The sequence below is a fragment of the Mus musculus genome, chromosome 13, assembly GCF_000001635.26.
Source record: "Mus musculus strain C57BL/6J chromosome 13, GRCm38.p6 C57BL/6J".
Taxonomy (NCBI): Eukaryota; Metazoa; Chordata; class Mammalia; order Rodentia; family Muridae; genus Mus; species Mus musculus.
This window is the reverse complement of record NC_000079.6, coordinates 101,998,366-102,022,621: the sequence shown is the minus strand read 5'-3', so window position 1 is coordinate 102,022,621 and position 24,256 is coordinate 101,998,366. Positions and strand designations below refer to the sequence as shown.

The 24,256-nt window shown below is 37.7% G+C and overlaps 1 long non-coding RNA gene across 1 annotated transcript; it reads left to right on the top strand.

Annotated features, from left to right (window-relative positions):
• The first annotated feature begins 8,274 nt into the window (after nucleotides 1-8,274).
• Gm41044 lies at nucleotides 8,275-23,961 on the top strand. Its single transcript, XR_873880.1, has 2 exons — nucleotides 8,275-8,409; nucleotides 23,320-23,961. It is a non-coding gene; the product is annotated as a predicted gene, 41044 (long non-coding RNA).
• The last annotated feature ends 295 nt before the right edge of the window (nucleotides 23,962-24,256 follow it).

The window sequence follows — 24,256 nt, the reverse complement described above, 5'->3', positions numbered from 1 at the left end:
AACTGCCCCTGTCTCCTGCTGATGGTGGCAGTGGATGGTCTTACCAGAGCAGTGCTGGAGAGCTTGACCTGGTGGTGCAGATAAAGAAGAGCTGGTATTCTGACCAGCCAGCTAAGTCACCACCCAGGTTCAGATCCAGGCCTCTGAGTTGGCTCCACCCCAAAATCTATAACATCTGAAAATGGTTTGGACACATGAAAGCGTCAGTCCTGCTGTTCTCAGTGACACAGGGCAACAACAGGGTAAGTGGGAGGAGTCCCAATGAGGGTCCAGTATTGATAATGTCACAGAAGCCAGAGATCTCAAACCAGGGACTGATTGCAATAAACATTTGCAGGAAATGTGTGGACAGGGGGATATACTGTGGGACACACTGTGACATACGACAGCTTCCATGATGAGATGTTTTCTATACTTTTTTGACGGGGTGTGTGTGTGTGTGTGTGTGTGTGTGTGTGTGTGTTTTGGGGAGGAGATTATAATAGTAAATGACGGATCTGAGGGAACAGAGCGATGAGTGAGACTGGGATACATGATGAGAAACACAACAAATCAATACAAAGGGGTTTTTTTTGTTGTTGTTTTTTGTTTTGTTTTTTAAGATAAGTGAATCATTTAGATAAGTAGAGTCATTTAGACCACAGCAGCCGTAGACTTGGGATACACAACCCTTGCCACTGTGTGTTTTCCACCACGTTACTCTACCCCATTAGTTTGTGTGACCCTGCGCCAATATAACAGTGGGTTAATTATTGTTGCTCTATTGTGAATCTTAATAAACAGGAGGGAAAATCCCTCCTTTCTCTTCCTCATTTCAAAGTGCATAGCTCATGCTTCCATATTTAAAGGTCATTTTGTCATCTTAATTGAAATTGTACAATGTTTGAAGGTAAGTTTAGTTGGAGAATCATTTTAATTGAAATTGTACAATGCTTGAGATAAGTTTAGTTGGAGAATATATCTTTGTGACACTGACCATTCTGAATCTCACAACGGTGTGTATTTTCAGAAATGCAAGTTCTCCTTTCATCCATAAAGCGTTCTACATATCAACCAAAACTTCGTCTAAACTGTATTCTGTGCTGCATCACACATTTCCTTACTGTTGTGACAAGACCTTCTTCTCTGCGGCATTTTCTCCCTGTGACTTAACCAGAAAGGAGCTGTTTTGTTTTTATGTACTGAGCCTGCACAGTTTTCATGCAGTCTCGCTGGCTTCAATGATTTGCCGACTTTACTAACTTTTAAGTGCATAGTTTTAATGATTTGCCAGCTTGTACTACTTTATGCACATATCACCAGCAAATACGAGTTGGTCCATTCTTCCACTTGGATCATTATATTTTATCTTTTGTGTGTTTTGTTGAGTGTTCTCAGCCTTCCAGCACAGTGTTAATAACCATGACAGCAAGCAGCCTTATCCTGGTCATCCATGTAAGTGGATGCTTATGAAGTGTTGCCAAGATGTGTGATACCACCACAGGGCTACAGTTTACCTGAAGGATATTGCATATATTTCTTCATTTGCTTAAAATTATTTTTGTCACAAGTGCATACTGGGTTTTTACTAAAGGCTCTTTGGTAACAGTGAAGCTGACTATAAGACTATCTAATACTTTAAAGTGGCAAATTAGAATTTAAAATACTTCAACACTGTTCCATTGTCAAGACAATCTACCTAACACTACCACTTTAAGATTACTTCATATAGAAGTATAACCATTTCCCATAAGTAACACACACACACACACACACACACACACACACACACACATATATATATATATATATATATATATATATATACTATGTGAGGAAGAGTCATGTAGAATTAGATTTTTTGTTGTCCTATCCTTGTATAAAAATAATCAAAGAGACTAATAATGTCTTCTTTAAGGCTTTTGCAGTGAAAGTTATCCTTATGAACAATCTGTGCAAGCTCAAACCAGACAAGGTCTCATCATGAAGAAGGAAGGTGGGCAAGATGTTTCATCCTTAGCTGAGGAGCCTTGGCAGTTGATAGCTGCTTAGAAAGGAATAATTAATTTGTTATCTTTAAGGATGTGGTTCCTGGCAAGTTGTCTAACAGAGGGCCAAACATCCAAGAGTATATAGGTAGCACTGATTGAAATTGCTGAGATGAATTTATTTGAAAGAAAGAAAGAAAGAAAGAAAGAAAGAAAGAAAGAAAGAAAGAAAGAAAGAAAGAAAGAGAGAGAGAAAGAAAGGAGGGAGGGAGGGAGGGAGGGAGGGAGGAAAGAGAGGAAGAGAGAGAGAGAGAGAGAGAAAGAGAGAAAGAGAGAAAGAGAGAAAGAGAGAGAGAAAGAGAGAAAGAGAGAAAGAGAGAAAAAGAGAAAGAGAGAAAGAGAGAAAGAGAGAAAGAGAGAAAGAGAGAAAGAGAGAGAGAAAGAAAAAGGGAGGGAGGAAGGGAGGGAGGGAGGGGGAGGGAGGGGGAGGGAGGGCCCAAGACACAGTATAGAAACATTTCAGTCTAATGGCCAAAACAAAAAGAACTCAATACAACTTTTGGAGCAGTTTAGTTTGGTTTGGATTTGGTCTTGATTTTCGGGTTTTTGTTTGTTTGTTTTCTTTTGTTTTGTTTGTCTCATAATGATTTTTTTCACTTTTACCTTGCAGATCTTTTGCATATATATTATGGTTTCCTGATTTGTGTTTTTACAGGATTTCTGTGTGTGTAAACACACGTGTCTGTGTCTATATGTTTCTTGTGTCTTTTCTTAGAATTTTTTCTTGTTTATTTTCTCCTATTGAAGTTTATTTTATTATATATTTTATCTTATTTTATTATTTTTTTTAGATGCCTGCTTATTTTCTAATGGAGAAAGAAAGGGTGTTGCTTTGCATGGAGGGAAATAGGAAAAAATCTAGAAGAAGTTTCAGGAAGAGAAACCATAATCATAATATAGTATGGAAGAAAAATCTATTTTTCATTAAAAATAGAAAAAAACTCAATTTAAGCTTATTTATTGTTAGAAGTAAGGGTGATTTGTATTAATTACATGGAATGTAATAATTATTGAACTTTTGAAATTCTCTATTAATATTAAGAAAAAAATTTAAATATATTTTTCTATAAGGTTGTCTGCTTAATATGGTTTCAATTGTGTAGTAACTTGGTATTATTTTACTTAATAATTTCTAATATTTCCATAATTCCACTTAATTTCTTTCTGCCATGCTAGTTATTTGAATATTTGGATATCTTCATTTGTGATCAGCTTGCAAGAATGTTTTTATAGTTTATAATCATTTCATCATATTTAACAAGTTTTAATTGACATGGATTTTTAAAGTGATCTAAAATGTATATGATGTACTTAGACTGATAGGTTTAATTCTACATATAGAACCTCCAAAAATCATCAAATCAAGATAATAAAAATGCATGATACCTTCAAACATTACTAAAACATGAATCAAAGTAATAGATAATTGTGGATATCTTTGTAGTTTTCTTTTCTATACATCTTCTATCATATTTCTACATCAATATAGCTTCCAGTCTGCTTTAAATCCCTCACTATAGGCTAATTTGAATTTTCTAAGTTCCATATATACAAGCTGACTCATCAGTAAATAATAATGTGATTACTCACTAATGCAAAAATATAGAGAATGATTAATGCATGCTATTGAATGTATCAATCGGTCATTTTTTTGATTGCCTAATGTTCTGTCATATCAATATGCCATTATTTGCTTATGCATATATTTGTTGATGGCTATTTTGGCTCTTATTCACTTTGGCTATTACAAAGAATGTCACAGACATTGCTGTACAGGTCTTGGCAAAGACTTCTGTTTCCCTCTATCTTGAGGAAATACCTAGGTGTGGAATGTGTAAATCATAAGGCTGTGTTTGACTTGTGCAGAGACTGACAAGGTGGATGTGTCCCATTGCTTTCCCTATGTGCCATATGAGAGTATCGCTTCTTCCATGTGCCCTTAATAGACAGTGTAGCCATTCTTTGGATTTTGTGCAATATTTATAAGTATATTTCATTCCTCGTTGTGGTTCTAATTAATATTTCCTTAGTAAGTAGTGAGACTGAACATTGCCTTATGTACACACTTGCCCTTTGTACAGTTCCTGTGGTAAAAGGTGTTTTAACTTCTGTGTGTTGTTTAACTGGCTTGTTTTATCGCTTTTGAACTTTAAGACTTCATAAATATTCTACCTATATTATTGTAAATATCTGCCAATAGCTTTTCCAGCTGTTTCTGTATCATTTGTTTAAACAGACTAAGTTATTTCAGTTAAATGACTTGCGTTCTTTTCTACCACGTCATTTTGCCACAAACCTAAAGCTTATTACATGGCACTGTATTCAGTTCGGGTGACTTAATTGCCAACCATTATGGGAGTAAGTGGTGTGATATTATACTGAGTGTGTAAGCAGCGAATTCTAGGCATCCAACAACTCTGTGAATCTGTTGCTCATCATTGTTCTTTAGACTATTGCACCCTTGTATTTATGTGGATTTTAAAATCGCCAAATCAATTCCTATCTTACCCTATTTGGGCTTCCCTACTCCAAAGGAAAAATCTCAAATATTAATTCATAAATCACTTGAGTAGGACTGATATCACAGCATTGTCAGTTGCTCTGGTCCAGAAACGTGAACTTCCTCTACAGTTAATTATGTCATGTCACAGTTTTCTCTGTGTGTTTTCAGTTTTTGAAGTTGTTGTAAACAGAATTTAGTTTCTATTTCTGGTTATTATTAATACATAGAGATACATTTTTAACTGACCTATCATCTCAATCCTACTAAAATTACTTACTTCTTGAAGGTGTGTGTGTGTGTGTGTGTGTGTGTGTGTGTTCCACCAGACTACCTACTTATGACAATCAAGTTTTCTAAGAATGGATAGACCTTGAGTTCTTCCTTTTGATTAGCTGCCCTTTATCTCTTTCTTTTGTTATGTTGTACTAAATTGGCCACAAATACAATATTCAATAAAAGTGGAGATGTGTTCTTTAAAAGCAAGTAGCTAGACGTGGTGGCTCACATTTACAATTGAGTTTTCAACCTACTGACACAGCAAGTATGGGGGCAAGCTGGTCGACATGATGATTTCGACATTACCTTAGGTTACAGAGTAAGACCCTGTGATGATTAGTGTTAACTGACAACTTGCCAGAATCTAGAATCATCTGGTAGATGGTCCTCTAAAAAGTCTGTAAAGGGATACTTGATTATGTTAATTGATATGGAAAGATTCATCTTAGTTGTGGGCATTTTCATTCCCTGGGCAGGAGATACTGGGCTACATAAAACAGAGGAAGTAAGAGGAACAATAGAATGCATCTGTTCATCTCTCTTTTCTCATGACTGAAAATACAATGGAGATGCCTTCTCTTCCCTGATGAATAGTAACTCTGAACTGTGGGCCAAAATAAATCCTCTCCCCCTTAAATTGCTTTGTCAGAGTATTTTATCACAACTGGGAAATAAATTAAAATTGTCCCTATATTTAAAAACAAAATGAATATCAAAATAAGCATGTTTGTCATATTTTTAAATTTTTAATTAGTTTTCTAAGAGTTCTTTATTTGTTTTGATCGTATTCACCCCTCCTGCAACCTTTCCTGGAAGCGCCTCCACCTCCTTACCCATGCAATGTTGTGCCCTTTCTTCTCCATCAAGGCCAATTTGTGATGCTCAGAAATTCTTGGATGTGTCACCTTCCACTGGAACATGTTCAGTCTATCAAGGGCTACACTCAGAAAAAACTGACTCTCCCTCTCCCAGCAGATAGCTATTGCCAATAGCTCCTCAGCTAGGAGAGAGATTGCATGCTTAATTCCCATCTCCATCTTGGGATTGGTCTGGCGTGGGCTTGCACAAGCTATGTGTCTGCTATCGCAACCACTGTCAGTTCATATGTGCAAGCTGCCTTGCTATGTCCGGAACACATTGTTTTCTTGTAGTCATTTATCACTTCTGGCTCTTACAGTCTTTACTCCACCTCTTCTGCAACGATCCCTATGCTTTGGGATCCATTTGGAGCTACGCATTCAGAAGTTTTTTATTCTCTGCATCTTGGCTAGTTGGGAGTCTCTGAGTTAATTATCATCTACTGCAAACGGAACCTTCTCAGTTGATATAGTTTTTATAGTTTTTATAGTTTCTTCAAAAGTAAGGGGAGGAATTATTTAAGAATATAAGTTCAAAGGACTCTGAGTTTTCAATTATTTTTATCTACTAATTATTTTGATTGGAATTCAAATATAGATTCTATATTCAATAAGAATTACATGGGACACTAGAACTGATTTTCATCTTATTTATGTTTTACTTGGTGTACTTTCTAAGGAAGATTTTTATTAAAGCTTTAACATGTCAGTCTTTGAAGTCATCAAAAATCCAAATGGTTTATTCTTCTTCTTAATATTGATGTCCACCACTTTATAGGTGGACACCAATATTAAGGGGCCACCTCTGGAAAACTTCCAGTTTCTGTGTCCTAGAGCTAGCTACACATGTAAATGGTCGCAGAAGCAGAAAAAAATACACTTCCGAGGGAGAAAGCAAGCCAGAGCAAGGAGAAAGCTTAACCACTCACATGGCAAATGCTACAGAAATGATGGGAACTTTGGTGTCACATGGCATATAGGCTTTGGGGTTATTTGCAAGCTGTGTGGGTTTCTTTTTTTCCACATGTTCTATCTGTCAAATATAATACTATATTCAGCTTCACATATCACATATCATGTTAGCATCTTGATCCAAGGTGCATGTCTTAAGGTTGTAATACCATAGTTACCTTAAGACACTCTGGAGTGCCTCTTTAGCAGCACCAACAGTTCCAGCTAGTTCTAGATTGCCTTGGTCTGAGCCTTCTCGACCTTTCTGTCTTCCTGCAGGCTTTTCTCCTATGCTAATTTTGAAGCCTTTGTGTAAGCCCTTCTGAACTTCCCACCCTACTTTGCTGCCTCAGTTCTATCTATCAAATGCCACTAAAACAAATGGCAGAGGACAGGGAGGGAAGACGCTGGAACTCAGAAATATCCACTTCCTCTGTCCTTTGCATTAGAACATAGGCATGGGCTGTGATGAGAAGTGTATTTCTAAAGACACTGAGTACCCTTGCTTTGGCATTTTTAAAAGGTATACACACACACACACACACACACACACACACACACACACTGGCTTTTCATGAGGATACATGTGAAAATAACGTAAAAATCAATAAAAACTGGGATTCATAATACTGGCTTTGTAGTGTCTTTAAAAACCATTAGGGGACATTTAGAAAGTGATCCAATAGGCCTTTATAGTTCAGTATGTGGCTCATAGGACTTCTCAAAAACTGTCTGAGAAAAAAAGACTTAATGGTGCTGGCTCTGACTAAGCACAGCAAGACAGCGACATGCCTGAAGAGGCATTCCTGTGACTGCCCAAACCAGGGCAGATGGCATGAAGCATGCCTAGCCCAAATGATCACTGTCCCCAGGAAAGGTGGCAACTCTCCAGGGACTGTCCCAAGAGAAATCAGACACTGTGAGCCAGAGTCTTCAAGTTACAGATATTGTGAAGTGGCTGAGTGAAAAACAACCTGTCCTGAGTCTCCTGGTTGATTATCACTGGGACAGAACAAGAACTCGAGTCGTTTCAGGACTGGACAATTACTCTCCCACAAAGCTATATTCTTGCCTATAATTCTCTCTGGTGTCTGCCACCATCTGCCTTGTCAAATTTTAAAGTAAAGAGACAATGTGGTTTGACCTACCTCACCTGAATAGTTGAAACTTTTCTTTCTAAGATATCTGTACTACAGAGGAGTGCATCTAAATTTATTACTTGAAAATAATAAATTCCTGAGGAAGGAGTAAAGTCAAGACCAAACATACCCCCCACCTCGGGGAACCCAACATGCCATGCATTTCTTGCACGCATTCTCTGGCACCCCATACTTATGCTGGTGACTGTGTTCTTAGAGCTGATTATAGCATGAGAACACATCATTTTAGAAGATCAGTCAGTGCTTGGGTTAATATTCTCTGATCTGGTCCTAGTTCTTACAGCCAGATCTATAGCCATGGAGACATCCCTCTGGACCATTGAATCTGAGAAACTGGTACTCGTGAACCATTTTTCCTCATGTCATTACTGTGTCCCATTATAATTCTTATGTTGAAATCATCACCCTCTTGGTTACAGTATTAGGAAATGAGGTCCACTAGGTTATGAGGTCACAGAGGCACAGGGTGACAGGTCACTCATAGGAAAGGAATTAGTGCCTTTAAAGATGCCCTGGAGTTACTTCACCCACTCTCACCGCATGGGCACCATGAGAAGACACTGTCTTGTCACATCTTAATAATGTTGACCTTACCAAACAACAATTGGATGGAGGACTTCCAAGCCTTCAGAAATGTGAGAGATGATTTGTGTTGTTTATACTCTGCCAGGCTCAGTGCTGCCTGTACTCATGCACATTGTACCATATATCAGAAGTTCATCCTTCTTAAGACTGCAGTGTTTCATCATGTGGTGTATTCAAGTACCGAAAGACGCCTGAATTTCTCCAGCTTTCTACTACTTTGAGTAATGCTTCCAAAAAGATTGAAATATCCTTTAGAGTCTCTGTTTTAAAATCTATATTTATATATATTATTTAAAATAGTTATTAATTACATATTATTTATGTTCGACATTAATTATAATAAATATATTAATATAATATAGGACACATTGAAAATAAATATAATAAATAATTTTAATAAAATATCTAAATATATAATTATATATTGTATGTATTTACACATGTTATATTTATATAGTAACTATACATGTTGCATTTCTTCTGGCCATACATATTGGCTCCATTTCTCATCTCTTCCCCAGCATATGCTATCTACAATTTTTAAAAAAATATTTTAAAACTTTTGCATGTATAAGGGTTCCCTGCATATATGTCTGTGTGCTACATGGGTACCTGGTAGCCAAAGAATCTGGAAGCGGGCTTCAGCTAGTCATCAGCAATGATGAAGCTCGAAATTGTAGTCAATCAAAGTTAGACAGACTCTAACTCACACAGAGAAAGTCAGTCTTCTTTGCTCTTTGTCCTTTGGTGGAAGTTTCAAAACCCATCAAAAGACAGACAACCTCAGTCCTAGTGGCCATTGTAGACACACTGAGGTCACGTGACACTTGCTCACCTGTAAGCAGCATTAACTGCTGTGTTAATCTGACAATTCATCTCTCATGTATCTATCTTCACTACTGTGGCTGGGAAATTATGAGTACTTACCTTCATTTCCTCCTGAGGAGAACAAAATCCAGCACTAACCTATTTTTCATGCACCCTGGAAGCCACACTGTGTCCTAACGCACTAGGGTACTGATGGATCCACACCAATATCCATCAAGATTCTGTTTCCTAATTGCACTGTAGGAAGAAATTGGCTGATAGATTAGAAATTTTGTCCTTTGTGGCTAAACCTCATAAGTTTCTACAAGGCTCAATATCCTAAATTTCATTCTCTGCAGGTCAGTCAGTCTACAACTAATGCTTGCCAAAACCCTAATGGTGGCAGAAGATAGGGTACAAAGAAAAGAGACACTACAGCTTCATTCCCAAGAACAATATAGCCAATTTTGAGAAGTATAAAATGAATTAAAAATGGAAACGCATGATCACTCTTCAAATGTGCAAATATTCAAGCTTGTTTGGGCCAATAACATCATGAAAAAAGTCATGTAAACTATACCACAGAATAGTACAGTCAACTACAGTGAGCATACGATGGTATTTGCACTACTTAAGAAATTACAGTTTTGCTATTATAACTGGAGTTTGTCCTCAGACAATTCTGCAATTACATTTCTCTTGTGAAATGAAGCATTCCATCAAGATGAATTATTTTATTACTTTGCAAGGCCAAGAACCACTTTTTCTCCTTATAAGTAAATCCCATTTAAGTTTAAATCCAAGTCACTTTCTAGATCTACTTCCAAGTCTCTGAGCCTAAGTATGAAATCCTAGTCTTTCAAGTGGCACAATTTGAAATCTCTGGAGATTTTCTGAGATGTGTTGCTTACTTAAAGTATGAATCTCAAAGCATGTGAGTCTGAGTTCAACATAAGAAATAGACTTGAATACAATTAGTTTATAAATCAATATTAACAGAATAAAAGTGAAGATGTAAAATCTTTCTAATATACACGATTTGAGGCCAACAATCTGTTAGACAAGTACCTGGGACATTCTTGGTTCATTTATGATATTGATGAGTCTTTATTGGGTATTCCTACTTTCTGAGCACTCTATGTACTGGATGCTTGGATTTAAATATCTTCTTGGGGAATATTCATTCCAACGAGTTCTTAAAACAGAAAATACTGATTATCTTAAGAAGTTCCAAAGAAAGCAAGGTAAGAACACAGTGTTCTCAATTAGAGCTTTCAAGCCACGGGTTATTTATTTTATCTGAAGCCAACTACTTTGAACAGATTTAATATGCATAACACAGCCCAAGAATGACTTGTGCAATTAGACCTCAGTGCAGAAAAAGCTAGTGTAGTCATGACTCCCAGGCTGGGGCACACTGAGGTCTCAAACATTTATGCATTAGGATCAGAAGGAAGTGAGAAAATACTCTATGCTAGCATCTGTCACTGTGACATTTTATTCTGAAACAGGTCTCAAAAAAATTAAATTAGGTCAACAAATGGAACACATAGCACACACACATGCACACTCAGACACACTGCTCAGGGACCATCTTAGAGGAGGGGATGGAATGAGTGTTAGGAGCCAGAGGTTGGGGAAGAGCAAAGTAAACAGCATCTTCTTCTGGGTATGATAGACGCACTGTACTCATACACACGTGGCAACTGTGGTTGTCTGTATAGAATCTGCACAAGATCAAGACAGCCAGCATTGTAGCACAAAAAAAAAATGGCTCATAAACCCCAGAGGGAAAGGTGGTTGTTACACAGTGAGAAGAAGCTTGCAATATAAAACACATTGTAATACTATATAATGAAGAAGAAAATGAAGGTGCACATTGTAGAAGCACTGTAGTGAAAATTATCACAAGAGAGGATTAAAAATACACGGCATAATATTTTAAAACTTTCTTTACAAGAATATATTTATAATCCACTTACATTATTATAAATAAACCTTAATATTCTATTTACATTTACTTATATAAACACAGTTATAATAAACATATCAATACATTTTATATTTACCAGTGATTTATATATAATAAAACTAAAGTAGTATTAATGTATCATATATAAAGCAATGATATTTATGTATCCTTTCTATATTAATAGTGGAATACTTATAGTATAAAAGAAGAACTTCTATATTAACAGTGAAATACTTATGGTATAAGAAGAGATCCTTGAGCACTTTTCTTTGAGTACATCTAAAATCACTTTGGAATTAGACACTCAGGTTTTCCGTGTATCTTCATCATACTGACTCCTCCAAGCAATTGGGCTGTTGCCTGTACTCTGCAAAGGCATTGAAGTGAAATACCATTCCTTTGGCTAAGTAACTTAGGAGGAATTGAATCCTGGAAAATAAATACTATCTATCATCTACCCACTATCTATCTAACATCAATCTTCTAATATATATGCATTCACACATACACATACACATACACATACACATACATATATACATATATATAAAACATTTATCTATCATTATATATCTTTCTACCATTTACATATCTCCTATACACATAGCCTGTCTGTTAGAAGTAGACACTGAAAAAAATTTACTTGTCTTGATAAATCATCTTTAGTTCAGAAAACTCCAAATGTATACAAAAGTAGAGAAAACATAATAATAAACTCATGAGTATCATCATCTAATGTCTCCAGTTCTCTACTAAACCTACCTGAACCTAGTTTATGTGCCTATTCACTTCTTCTCCATTTAACATACATTTATAGCATCACTTACTTAATTCTTAATTATATCAGTATATACTGGATAAGGACTCTTTAAAACAACATAATCCCAAGATAATTACTTGTAGTGAACAATATTAACAATAATGTCTTACATCGACTGTGTAGACAGTTTTCAAATCTCTGTTACTTGTCTCAGTGTTTTCGCATTTCTTTTGTTTCAGGTAGCCTAGAATAAGCTTAGCATATGAAAACAGACTTCCATCTAAGCGACCTTTCATCTATGGTACAAGTACCCAGTGAGGATATAATGTGAGCTGCAGCCATGCTTAAATGTAAAAGAACATTTATTAATTTATCTTTTACATCCTGACTGCAGTTTCTCCTTCCCCCTTCTCCTAGTCCATCCTCCACCTCCACCTCCTGTCCCCTATCCCCCTCCCCTCCCCTCCCCCTCCTTCTCCTTTTCTCTACAGTTTTGTTTTGGTTTTTTTTTTTTTTGTTTTTTTTTTGTTTGTTTTGTTTCTTTTTTTTTTTTTTGCTTTTGCTTTTGCTTTTGCTTTTCAAGAAGGGTTTCTCTGTGTAGACCAGGCTGTCCTTGAACTCAGAAATCTGCCTGCCTCTGCCTCCCGAGTGCTGGGATTAAAGGTGTGTGCCACCATGTCTGGCTCAGAAAATATTTTTATTTAACTCAATATATGTAATACATTGTTTCAAAGTAAAATCTCTATAAAATTACTAGGTTCACTTTTTGTACATCTTGGAATTTAGTGAGTAAGTCTACCTGTCTTATAGTATAGACCAAAGGTTCTCTCTAATAAACCATGACATGAAGAACCAAAGAAATGTAGACATCTCAAAAGATGTTAGCCTTAATCTGCCCAAAACAGATTTATATGCTTATAGCTTGTTTAGAAAAGTGATTCTATACAACGGTAAAACAAGATAGGGAAGAGAACTGTAAGAGGGAAATCCTGTGCAAAGATACATTGTGGAGAATGTGTGCTACCAGCTGTGGTGGTTATTGTGCTAGCATCTGATCACCTAGCAGGACCAAGGAAAGCAGGCACACTATACTCATCCATGCCAAGTCCTAGCAGATGGACAAAGACTTCTCTTACAAGTGTGAAGACTGTGTATAAATATCCAGTGATTTTACCGAAGAGGAAAGCCTAGGAGAGGAAGCTAAGGACATCTTACTGGGGTAGAAACAAAGCATTGGTGAGTTGTAAGCCCTAACAGCTACACTAATCTAGCCAAAGCCTCTAGGGCAGCTATATCTAGAGCAACATGTACAGCCCCAGTGTTCTGGAGCAGAATACCATAAATGTCTATTAGAATAACTTTATAAACTTGATGTAAACAAATGCTACATGAAAACCATTTCCATGGACATGTGACAGTCACACCAAGGACAGGGAAGACAAGAGACCTCAGAATGCATAGGGAGAGAAAGTATTTGACCAATATGTCAACTAACCTCATACTTTTCCAGCTTTGGAATTGATCGAGTGCAGGCAATGATATCTGAAAGTCTTCCCAGAGACCATAATGTTTGAATTTTCATGTGCTTATGCTTATTGTGGTGTTTTGTTGTTCTGGGATTAATCAAATTTTCAAAAATAGCACAATAACCAATCAGGTCCTAGAAATCATAGTTCTGAATAAGCATGTTGCCATGACATGGTTGAAATGGTTTGTAAGGTCATTTTATCAGACCTGAAAGAAACATCAGAAGGTAATACGTCAAACAAATGTCCCTAAGTGATGTAAAACCTCTTGGAAACGTTCACTAGACATGAGCATTCAACACAGACTACACTACTAACACTGGCATGTGGAATGCGGTCCGTAGAGTTGACACAAATCTAGACTGCTAGCCCACCCTACACGAGAAAGTGCTGTTCTTCTAAACAAGAACCAGACAAGCTTCATCTAGAAAAGAACTAAAGTTCAAGCATGTCGTGTCCCTCCTAATGCATTTTTACCAATTTTGCCAGTTCTGTAGTAGAAAATGTTTGTGATCCTATCGAACGCTTCACTGCAGTGCTCTAGCAGGGTAGTCATTCAGTTCTAAAGATGAGTCTTACCATCAAACCTCTCAGATGGCACTGAAAGCAACTGTGTTAGGACTGGGGAAGTGACTCCCTCGGGAAAGTTCTTCTGAGTGCCCAGATCATGCATCTGAAACCTGTAGCGCTGGAGGAGGAAAAGGGCAGACAGGTGGATCTCAGGGGCTCACTAGCCAGCCAGCCTACCTAAATCAGTAAGCTACGGTTCAGGGAGAGTCCCTGTTACAAAAACAAAGTAGAGAGTGGCTGAGGAAACATACCAGGTCCACCTCTCATCTCCATATATGCATGTTGACACTTATGAGCATGCCTACACACATGCACACGAACATGCATATACACCACCAATACGAACAAAAGGTACTTGTTTATGAATCCTATACACCTGTTTTGCACCTCACTCTCTTGATATGTCAAAGTCTGATTCTTTTTAAGTAATTGACTAAACACTCTACTCTTCTTAGACAAAATTAATTAATCTGGAAATAGGTACAGCTGCAGTTTATAGTTCCACTTCTGTTCTCTACATCACTGAAGGGAACAGATAACTCTCACTTGAGGAGCAGCTGAGTAGGTCTACAGAATAAAAAGTTAACAGAACCCTACACAGGAGTAAGGCAGGAAATAACATCCCGTGAGGTTGGAGGAGAAAGTGGCATTGAATTGGAAGTTGAAGGGGAAGGAAACAGAGGTGGGCCTGGTTTCTGGGACCCACACGGCATGCAGAGACAGGGAGAGAAGTCAAAGCACTGTGGGCTCTTCTTCAGGTTCTTCACATGAAATTCCTTTTTCTTTGATCCATGACTTAGCTGTTAACTGCTTTGTGAGTCTTGGTGGTAACTCTTGTCTACTGACACTTAAGGTTCAGAGATTTGTGAAGGAAGACCAATTGCATTTGCTTGGAGGGAGGGAGGTAGATTGATAAGTAGGTGGGTGAGTGGGTGGGTGGGTGGACTGATGCATGCATACATACATAGGATAGATAGATAGATAGATAGATAGATAGATAGATAGATAGATAGATAGATAGATAGATAAAAAAATTTTAAATACTACTTACTTGGCTTATTGTGGTTAATTTTCTACCGTATTATTAGACCCTTCTTGTTTACCAGGCTCAGGCTGAGTGCCAACTCTACAGCAGGCTTGATTCTGTCGATAGTGTGTTGGAGATGATCAGTCATCAGGCCTCATACTACAACTCAGTGGCTGCCAGCAATGGCCCAGGAATATTCTCCAGAGCACCTGAGCAGGAATGTCTAGCGATCCATTCGCATTAATAATGGCATCACAGTATGGCCTGCCACGGTCTCCAGTAGCTTAACATGCCAGCTGTTGCCAAGACACAGCTCCCACCAAGACAACCACAGCTCTTTATGTAATTATTCACACAGTAGATAAAAAGTGAAAATTTCAAACTCCCGTTCAGATTTTTTGCCAATACTTAGAAGTTTCTGGGCAAACTGTCTGGTTTCCTTTGCTTTCATCCTGATGTTTAGCCTCATGTGGCCATATGCTATGTGTTGGTACTGTGAGGCTTCTGCATCCTCCTCGGGGTCCAGGGCATTTTCCTTGGACTGGAAGTGATAACACAAATGGAATGGAGTCATGGCGTTTGATGAATCTCTCCCATTCCAGGAAAAACGGTTGGAGGATGTTCAACACCTGAAATTAGGCAGAACTTCAAGTCACACATCTCCTCATTAAATTTATCAGTCCAGAACCTGGATTTCCTTGACATGGAAAGCTTTTTAAACAAATAGTTGAATCTGGGAAGATGCCCAGCACATTAATCCTTGAACCATACAAAGAGAATCATTTTGTAAATGGAAATAGGGCCTTTAATATAAACTTGGCGATCATTCAGTCACTAAGCCTGACTTTGCAGTATCCCATTTAATCCACGGAGTGGTTCTGTTCTCTTCCGCTCATCCTGTTTGAGGCCGTGAATCTGTTGCTTCTCGCTTTCCTCTCTGCAGATTTTCTTCTCTTATCATGATTCTAAAGCAGCCAGAAGAATCATATCAGAGCCTGGAGATGAATTATGAATCAGTTAGTAGTTTTAGAATCTAAAAGGACAAGAAAACCAACAGTCCCAAATAGACTGTCCGTTCTTTTGTTCTGCTTTTTTATTTTTTCAAAAAAAAAAGTTATCATTTGTAAATTTGCCATAAGCTGTTCTTGTTGAAGCCTGAGGGGGCAAAGATGCTGTGGAGAAAAAGGATGGGATAAAAACTGTGTCAGATAAACACGGTATGTTCTCGTGCATGTGTGCCAGCCTAAGGATTGGATGGTGAGCTATAGGTTTCGGAGCATCCTATTTAAAATGTGTTTCACTGCTTTCTACTAAATGAAATGTAAATATCCAGGTAGAGTGTTCTTCCTTTGCCAGAAGCCAGATCATAGAAAAGGTCAGAAGGCCCATTCAGGGATGGAGGCTAGCCTTGCTGAGATGGCTTTTAGATCTGATATAAAGGACGTTTGTGTTGAGAATGTCTGTCTGTGCCAAAAGTAAAAATACTGTTCCTAGGACCGTACTCTCATAGCCCAACGGAAACTGAAAGAGTTAAACAGATGGTTTCCTTAGATTGGCATTAAAAAGAAAATGGTAAGGGGTTAAAAATAGATCATTCTGAAAGGAACACGGTCATGCTTTGTGTCAAACTCAAAGAAAAAAATCTACAGTGTAAAAAGAAAAAAAAAATCTGTTTCTTTCTACCCATGACACTGGGAAAGGATTTTACAAAGCGTGTGTCTTTCTAGTCTGTGTGCAGAAAACCACAAAGCTCTGTACAGGTTCATTGATTTAAGAAGTTAACTACTTTTTGTAATGCTTCCAAGTGTAGAGGTTATGTGTAAGAATTTGTTAATATAGATTCATTAGCAAAGATGATAAATATGTAAGTGGTTCACTTTTTTTCTTTGCCTCAAACCCAAGGCCTAATGCTCACTAGAAACATGCTCTCCTTCAGAGATACACCCCAGCCCTGAGTGTTCATTAACTTACTCCTACAACTGAAAAGAATGGGCTGCTTTGGCTCAGTTCAAACGGCTGACCAAGAAATGGTGTTGACTTACGCCAGTGTCCCAGTGTCATTTCTGTTGCTGTGATAATACATCCTAATAGAAAGCTCTTACGCGCGTTCGCAACCGGCCAGGAAAGACGCAACAAACCAGAATCTTCTGCGACAAAGCTTTATTGCTTACATCTTCAGGAGCAAGAGAGAGAATGGCGAAACCCCGTCCCTTTTAAGGAGAATTATCCTCCGCCTAGGACGTGTCGCTCCCTGATTGGCTGCAGCCCATTGGCCGAGTTATCGTCACGGGGAAGGCAGAGCACATGGAGTGGAGAACTACCCTTGGCACATGCTCAGATTATTTGTTTACCACTTAGAACACAGGATGTCAGCGCCATCTTGTAACGGCGAATGTGAGGGCGGCTCCCCACAGAAAGCAACACAGAGAGAAAAGGTTATTGTATCTTATGTCCAGGTTCTCGTCTACCACTGTGGGACAGTTCTGGCAGCAAGAGCTTGAAGAAGCCTGACCACATCACATCCCCCAACGATAGCAAGGAGAAATAAGTGCACACATGTCCACTTGCTTGTTTGGGTTCAGATAGAGTTCTCCATTGTTATACAATTCAGGACCTACTGTGCAACCCACAGCAGGCTTGGTCTTCCCCACATCCATTAACTTAATTAAGACAATCCTCCCATAGACATGCCCACATGTCGGAACAATTTAGACAATAACTCCCTGAGACTCTTCCCAAGTGATGCTAGACTGTGGGCTATTGACAAATAAAACTAACTATTCATCTCTTCCTTTAGTAGTAAAACCCAGATTTCTAATAAGATTACTAGATTCTGCATATAAAATTATAAAATGTGTAAGTTAAATTTGACTCAGAAAAAAAGGATCAATTTTTCAACATAAATAGGACACCTACTTCAATTTGAATTTCTCGGAAGGCAGAAAAACTTCTATTATGCTTGGGTCCCACATATTACATGCTTATGAGAAAATCTGGACCTGAAAATCAGATTTAATTAAGCATTCTCTATTTTATCACATGCACATTCTCTATTTTATAACTGCTTTAGATTCTCTTTTAGATGGGACAATATATGTCCAATGCACAGGATGTGACTGTGGTATCAACTGCCACCAATGATGTGAATATTGAGTGGTGTCCTTAGAAAGTGACCTTTAAGAAAGAGGACATGCTCATCTTGCACACTTCTGTCATAGAAGGTTCGCTGAAAAGGGTAATCAAATGTGGGGAATGTAGAGGAGGGTTTTGGAAGAAAGGGACTGGGGCCTAGCATATTGTCAACATACTAGCCCTGAGCACCTTCCCTGCAGAGATAAAAGATTCTTTTTGATTAAAACCACCATTTATTCTTCTATATTCAACTGAGCCTAATTCTAATAGAAACAGATGCTTACATCCTTAGAGATTTGTGAGCATACCAAAGTCTGTAAAACTAGAAAATCTGTGAAAAGCAGAGTATCTAATATTATCTGTGAATGTTCTCACACACACACACACACACACACACACACACACACACACACACACACACAAAGGTTCGCACTGTCTCTTGGACTTAGGTTTACACACATACAAGAAGACTCTCCTACTTTTCTACAACCTTGGGTCTTCCAGCTTCCTGAAGGCTTCATGCCAGTGTTTAAAAGTTAGCTCCAGAAATCCAGAGAAGAAAATAGCCATGACTAGAAGTACCAAAAATAAAGGAAATTACAGCTAGCAATTTCATTGAAGAGGTTGGATGGCATTTTCTCAGAACTATTTTTGTTGATATTTCTTGAGTATACTGTCAGGCAGCATGAAGAGGAACAATAAATTAAAACACTATTTCCAGTATCTTGGGCTTTAGGGAAAAAATATAAAAAATGAATTCCTAATAACAATGAAACCTTCTGTAAGAGGAAGAGACCAATACAGGATCCCTTGAAACTTTTCAGGATAAAAATATTTTTATGTAAAATTCATTGCCCAAATGGGCAACATTGGTTCTTTTTTTTTTTTTTCTTTCAGTGCTTGGGATTTGCCAACTTCAACATTTTTCTTGGTGCTATAAAAGATGTTGCCGCTGGCAGTTGTTCCCTCTAAGTCGGAAAGCAAAAAGAAAGAAAAAACAGTATTGAATGGTAAAGTTACGAGAACAGGAGTCTCTAAATACTTATTAATGCATTTTCCTGAATCTAATGAGAAGATTCTGTTGTTGCTGTTTTTCAATGAGGGGGAATAGAAATGTATAGAAAAGAGGTTAAACAAATAAAATCTTCAAATGCAAGAACTGAAAGTAAACTAAGATAAGGGCAGAATATTAAAAAAAATTATGGGGGCATGGTGCAGCCGTTAAAGGCTAAGCTTAATATCGAAATATAAGATTACGTATGATCTAGTTTATTATGATTTAAAAGAAATAGCCACCACTGGTTGACTTCTACAAAGATTAGAATTTTCACTGTAGTTAAACATTACAGTGGGTTAATTAGCGTCCCTCCAGATTCATGGCCACCTGGAACCTCAGGTTTTGATCCATTTGGAGAAAGGTCCATTACAGATGGAATAAGCTAAGATCGTGGCGATATATGTGGACCTTCAGTTCAGTGCCTGGGGTCTTTGTAAGGCAAGGGGACATAGAGTGGGCCAGATGTTGGGGTACTGTTGCTAAACAGTGAGTGATGTCAAGTACTGCTGGCAACTCTACAAGCCAGGAACAAGGCAGGGGATAGTCCTCCTTGGGTGTCTAGCTTTAAGAACCAGAGAAGCATTATGCTAAGGGACATGGTTTGTAGTGCTTGGTAATAGCAGGAGGAGAAAACTCATTGTTCATCAAATAATACTATGAATTATAGGATGTTTGGGGAATCCTAGTTCTTAGTTTTCAATAACCTTGTCCCTGGCCTAGGGATGCCATTGATGAACAAGATTTTTTTCAAAATATGTTTATTTGAAGGTCTTTCATTTGGCCTGCCAAAATGGGAAGTGTGCTTAATTCTATTATATCTTACTGAGACCTCAGTTGTTTATGTTTGTATTTTGTGACTTCATTGCTTTTTATCAAATAAAAAAGTAGCAAGCAAAGACAAAGAACATGAAATGCAGAAAAAAGTATATCAGATCTCAAGGTTTCTGATCTTCTTCAACACAATCACATAATCAGTGGGTCTTGTGTTTTCTAAGCATGTGGAGGTTTGTGAAGGGTCCCCCAACACCCCGCCAGGTGTATTTCCTGTTCCTTCAAACTCACTTTCATAATTCATTAAAAGCAAAACAGGACAAATTGCTTCCATAACTATAAGTAGAGAAATCTTGACTGTGATAAACCCCAAGGGTCTCTGCAAATTGTTACTCTCTCATTTTCCTATCAGCACTCACTGAGAAAACAATCAGTTGCTCAATAAATGCAGGACAACAGAACTCAGAAGATATATTGGCCACCAACAGATGGCTTTAGGCTTTTTTGTGTGTCATGGAAAACAGCATCTTGAAGTTGGGGAGTTGGCTCAGCAGTTAAGGAAAATTGTTACTCTTTGCAGAGGACCTGGATTTGATTCCCAGCACCCACATGGCTACTTACCACCATCTGTAACTCCAATTTCAATGGCCTCTTCTGGCTCTGTGAGTACCAGGCACACATGTGGAAAACAGACATACATGTAGGCAAAACATTTGTACATATAAAATAGAAGTAAATGTTTTAAAAATTAAAGTCAAACAGTATTTAGAATAAGATCTAAAAGCCATACAACTATATGTGATGATTCTTGAATATTTACGAATACAATTTTTGAAACTAAACACAGAGCAGCAAAGCAGTAAAATCAGTATTTTCTGGCTGACCTTTCCAATAAGCACTATCATGATCGTTAAAATACAACTGTTGCTACAATAGAAGATGAGAACCATAAAGACCTCTGTAACTTCAACATCAGTGCAGGAGATGTCAGGGGGACCAAGGGAACTTGGGGGCAGGAATTAAGCAGGTGCTTTTTCCGTCATGCCATCTCTGGCAGCTCACAGTGAAGCTCTGGGCTATTTCCTGACTCCCTTGTCGTGGCTTTCACACATGGTCATTGTACCTTTAAAGTACGTTTGAGTACTGCCAAAGGAACAAGCACAAGTCTGAGCAAGTCTCTGGGTCCACTTACCCATTTGCAGGAACTGTAGAAGAGAAACCATGAAGCTGTACACAGACAATCCAAAAATCTACAAGTGGAGAAAATCTTATGTGTCAATTGCCTTAGTCGTTCAAAGAAAACCACGAACAAGAAAGCAGATACTAGCATAATGTGTAGACTCTAAAACATTTTTTAAAAAGACAGCATCGACATTTTTTAATGGTCATGCTTGCTAGCAAACAACTGTAAAGAAAATGCAAGGGACTTCTTCCTGAAACAGACACGGTAGTAGGTGCATTTGGGCAGCAGTTCTCAACCTGTGGGTCGTGACCCTTCTGGGCTACCAAAGAGAATTAGGAAACACAGATATTTACATTATGATTCATAACAGTAGCAAAATTACAGTTCTAAGGTAGCAATAAAAATAATGTTATGGCTGGGGTCACTATAACATGAGGAACTGTATTGAAGGGTCACAATGTTCTGTTCTAGAAAGATTTTTGTGTGTGGGTGTTTGATTGCTTGCTTTTTTGTTTTGTTTTTACAAGGTCTTATGTTATTCAGCATCTGTAGTAAGGATGTTAATATACACTGGTATCTCCATGGTTTTCAACAGAACCAATTTTTTTCTTATTCTAAGTTTTGAGATTACCTTTGACTATGCTTGGGGGTTTAGTTTAGCTTTCTGTGTGCTTTATTACTTCAGGATCCAAGTTAAAGGAGAAATGTCTATCTGAGGTATGTTATGGTCCTAGAACAGTACAGGAGAGCAAGAAGCCTGCCAGAGACTCATGTAAAACTGGCAGAGCCGTATGGTCATGCCCTTCATAAGTAGCAAGAGAAGATATGTATGCTACCAGAATAAACAAGGACAAAAAAGCAAAGATGTCCTGTACAACAATATCACCAACTGGATGTTACATTAATATCTTAACAGTAACATGCATTACTCTACACCATTAGTTACATTAATATATATTTTAATTATATTCACTAAATACACTGTTGAAGATGGAATGTATAATCTGTTTGTATTGCACATACAGGAGTTTTATTGAGGCCTCATTCACTCTTCTTACTTCTAGGTCTTCGGTACTTTTTGTACACTCACCATCTAAATTGTTCCTAGATACTTGGAACATACCAAGTAGATTTAAATAACCCTGTACTTAAACTGTATATAGGATCTCACTACAGTTGAACTATTAAATTCAGGAGGGCCTGAAATTATTGATTGCTTTTATTTCTGATATTTATATTCATGATGCCTGGTGAGAATGGCATGCAGTTTTCTATTCTTATATTTGTATAATTTGGGTATTGTGCAAACTAGAATAAAAAAAATGCTAACTTCTGCAACATTGAAACTTCAAACCATAGCAGTGTGTTATAGTAAAAAGTATCTCAGCTCAGGCAACATCAAATCTGATTTTCTTTGACTCCTAGCAATAATCCATACATTTATTTTTCTGCCATTTTCTTGGGCCTTGACTGTTTCCTACATCTATCAGGCATGGTCCTAGGGACAGGAAAGAATATCTTGCAGACCACAAAGGAAGGATCAAAGATTGAGACTTGAAATTGGAACCTTTTTATCATAACCACTCAATTTATACAAGCAACACCTGAGTTGTATAAGCACACTCTGAAAAACTTACAGTGAATTCTTCAGGTTCTCTTAGTAGGTTGCCTCCCTACCATGTGCAAGGCTCTAATACCAAGTCCCAGTTCTGAAAGGGGAAACTTAGAATCAACTCTTACATAAATGTGTGATAGAGCTTTCTGCTAAAGCCTCTTGAACCAGATTAGGACAATTTTAAACTATTGCTTACATTTATCGAATAACTATAGGGGTATTGAGGTTTTTTTACTTGCAACTGATTTATAGTTTTATTTGTTTATGTTGGATATTTTGCAAGCTAAACTAAATAATGCTAACTTCTGCAACATTGAAATTTCAAACCTTAGCAGTTCATTGTCATAAAAAGTTTCTCAGTTCAGGCAATGTCGAATCTGATTTTCTTTGACTCCTGGCTAATTTCCACAACTTCCATTAAAATCAGTAATATCAATGTTTGCACAAAAAACATTAATGTTTTAAAATTTTTATTATTTTGTTTATTAGATCTTCTATGAACCTCTATAACATAAAAAAAATTTTTTTTCATATTACCAGCATACACTGGCACAGAGTAAACATTACCATTTGGGAATGTGGTAACGGAAGAATAAGAAGAAAAGAGGAAGATGCCGAAGACCAAAACCCAACAAGGGGGGAAATATTCCTGCAGCTCCACGTCCAGGATTTGAGATGTCTGATGAAGTTATCTGGACCAATATTGGCTCAAGTAGTCCTACTTTTTCAGTTCTGTTACCTGCAACATCTATTGCCTCTCTTGGTCAGCCCCACTCCATGCCAAGAGTATTCAGTTACTGTCTCAAGCTTTTGGCCTCTCCAACATCCTGGAGTCTTTATGTAAACTTCACAGCATCTCACAGCAGTCTTCAAGGACCTTTGACCCTGCCAGACACTACTTTCTGGCACTATAGAGCAAATCTCCGTGACTCCTCTAAATCATATGTCTCTCATCATGCTTATGAAACCAGTAGCAATGTGGACAGTCATACCAAGTTCTGTGGCCAACTTCGAATAGTATAAAACCTTGTACCTTAGACCATATCACCAGTGATCTCTGTATGCTCTGTGGACTGAATCTACAAGATCAATTTTTTAGGAAGTTATTTTTCATCAGGGAATCCTTTCAGCTACATTCTTGGTTTAGACTTTTTCCTTTCAAATAAATTTGCATTTTCATTAGTTGGAGCCTTGAGTGGGCATGCTCTGGTCCAAAAAGCACCTTCACTATTGCTCCATGCACAACAGGACGCATCCAAATTGGGTTGGTTTCTTTACACTTCAGTTTTTAATCACTTGTCCTGCAAATTTAAACTTGCTTGTGCTCTTCTACTTGACAAATTGCACTTGTTTTATAAATGACAACCTCAGTTTCTTTTTTACTATGGATGGGAGTAAAACCAGAAAGCTATAACATGCCTGACTACTGGCCTGCCTTGTAATTAGTCCATTACTTTAAGTTAAACCTCACTAAAGT